The sequence below is a fragment of the Oncorhynchus keta genome, chromosome 36 (genome assembly GCF_023373465.1).
Source record: "Oncorhynchus keta strain PuntledgeMale-10-30-2019 chromosome 36, Oket_V2, whole genome shotgun sequence".
Taxonomy (NCBI): Eukaryota; Metazoa; Chordata; class Actinopteri; order Salmoniformes; family Salmonidae; genus Oncorhynchus; species Oncorhynchus keta.
Genome location: NC_068456.1, coordinates 2,148,165 through 2,151,286, shown reverse-complemented (window position 1 = coordinate 2,151,286; position 3,122 = coordinate 2,148,165).

The window sequence follows — 3,122 nt, the reverse complement described above, 5'->3', positions numbered from 1 at the left end:
TTTTGGAGGCAAAGCCAAATGTAAACTGGACGTTTTTGGAAATAAATATGAACTTGATCAAACAAAACATACATGTATTGTGTGACATGTTGTCCCGGGAGTGTCATCTGATGAAGAATATCAAAGGTTAGTGATTAATTTTCTCTATTTCGGCTTTTTGTGACTCCTCTCTTTGGCTGGAAAATCGCTGTATGCTTTATGACTAGTTGCTGACCTAACAGCTTTCGCCGAAAAGCTTTTTGAAATCTGAAACTGTGGTTGGATTAAGGAGAATGTTTCTTTAAAATGGTGTCTAATACTTGTATGTTTGAAACAATTGAATTATGAGAGCTCTGTTGATTGAATTTGGCACCCTGCAATTTCATTGGCTGTTGGCGAGTCCTAGACAGGTTAAAATTAAGCCCATTAATCCACTTTACAACAGGTGTAGAGCCTGTCAGACATACGCAGCGCAGCACAAGTTTCATTTTTGGAGAAGATCATTTTCATCATAAAAATGCACCTTTATAATAAAAGCAGTACATGCATAATCTCACTTGTGGTCACTTTTGAGAATGGTGTTTTCGAGCTAATGGAAGATTTTCACTTATATCCTACTGCCGTGTGCGCATTGCTGCACTTATAATGTGAAGAAATGACCTAATAGTTCATCAACATTTTAAGCTACACTTTCTCATCCGTTGCATCAGGCTCATTGCTTAAAACAGTTTTTTTGGATGCTAGTGGTTGTATTAATTTTGGATCTATCGCATCACACACCTGGAATATTTGGAATATTGGATTTCTTGCACAGAATAGGTCAACTTTAGTACTATGGGGGATAGTCGACAGTTGACAGACTAGTGCTTTTGCTGTTCGTTAGGCCTACTCATTTTGTTGGCTGACGAAAAGTAAATGTAGACAGTTCCTCCAATATGCGCCTAATATTTGGATAAGGACGCGCAGTTGTGTGTCTTCACTTGTAGCCTGTGAAAAAGACCTGAACACATGAAGGAGAGCCATGTGAGTGAGGTGCTTGGCACGCAGCCTGGAGAAGGAAATTATAATTATTATATTCAGCCCAAGGCCACACAATGGTGATGCAGCCGGGAAATTCAAGGCATTATCAAGTGCTTCTCAAATTGTGAATGTGAGACTGATGAAGTGTGCAAGAAACAAAGCAGAGCCCATGCCTGTCATGCACATTTATCCAAATCATCATTAGAGTTGCATCATGCAGTGTTAGAATGTATTCAAAATCAAAACATATAGTCCAACGTTTGTATCACAACTAAAGTTACATAAATAACTCTAAATTAAGCATATAGTAGTACCAGTTTCTTTGTTAAATGCTCAACACAGAATAGCCACATGTGCGCACACCCTCAAATCCTTTGGAGAATATTATATATATATCTCAATTGTATTCTTCATACTATAATAATACCATAGAATTCTAAGCAAATCTTTTCTGCTAAATGAACTAGTGTAACCCACAGCCATACTGCATAGCCAGATCAGGGCCTAACATACGGACAACTCCAGAGTATGCTATTCTGTTCTGAAATAGACTACGTTTTCTTCATATCATGTTTCTTTAGACCTGCCTAAAATAAATGTATGCATGTATTGTGGTGGTGTAGGCTATATTACATGGATTTATTAGACTTTTTCAAATGTTCTAAAAGGGTTGCATCAGTGGCTTGTAGGCTATACGTGGAACCCAGGAGCCGCTTAAATGTGTTTATGTTAATCCGGTCAATTACCTTGAGACCTGAAGTTATTTGCTTGACAACCACCAGCTGACAAACTTTCATGACTTCCACAGCTCTAACAGAGGAAATCTCAGGAATTTATTTTCCCCGCCATCAGTCGCCTCCTCCACCCTACAGACTCTGGCCCTCACACAGCCACACATGTTACAAATTTGCTGAGTTAAAGGCTAAAATCAACACCATCCGACAGAACATTGTATCCTCCAACCTCACCCCACACTGGCTCCAAGCCCACCACCCATATCTAAGTGACTTTGCTCTAGTCTCACCTGCTGTTGTGTTCAAAATCACCTAAACTACCAGTGGCACCTCGACCCTATTTCAACATCACTGTTCAAAACATGATCAGCTGCTCTCATCCAGTTTGTAACCAACCTGTTCAACAAGTCATTCCACACTGGGCATGTTCCGTCACTGTTCAAAAATCGCATCACCACTCAAGAAATCATCCCTTGACCAAGACCTCTCAAACTACAGGCCCATTTCCAACCTCCCATTTTTATGTAAAGTCCTGGAGAAGATATTGGCATCTCAGCTTCAGTCACACCTCAGTGCTATCCATCTTTATGGAGGTGCTTCAGTCTGGCTTCAGGGCCCATGCACAGCACTGAGACAGCCCTGGTGAAGGTTGTCAATGACATCCTTATGGCTGCAGATACAGGATCCCCCACCATCTTGATTCTTCTGTACCTCAGTGTGGCTTTTTATACAGTAGATCGCACCTCAGAGAGCACACTGGCATCTGTGAGACCACCCCTAAACTGGATCACTTCTAACTGCAAGCAGTACATTACCCTCGGAGAGGCAAGACTTTGCAGTGACCCAAAAGGGTCAGTGTTAGGACCTATCCTCTTCCTACATGTTCCCAGTAGGCCAGATCTTCAGACAAGTGTCCAATTCCACTGCTACGCAGATGACACAAAGGTGTCCATTAAAACAAAGCCTGACACAACATCTGCTCTGTTAACATTGTCCAACTGACTGGAAGCGGTAAAATCTTGGAGGCAGAACAGCTTCCTACAACTCAACAGCAGCAAGACAGAAGCAATGCTGATAGGCACCCCTAGTAGATCAACTCCTGCAGCATCTGCCCTGTCATTAATGGCCACATCATGAACTTCTCGTCAGTCATCATTAATTTGGGTGTGAAATTCGACCCTGCACTCTCCTCTTCAATGACCACAGTCACATTTGTAAAACGTAATTCTTTCATCTGAAGAACATCTCCCGCCTAAGACTCTCTCTCACCACATCTGAAGCAGAAAAGCTCATTTTCTCCAGAATTGATTATGGGAATAGTACTTTGGGGCCTGCCTGCAAATTCAATTCATAAACTACAGTCTCATCCAAACTCAGTGATGCAAGGAT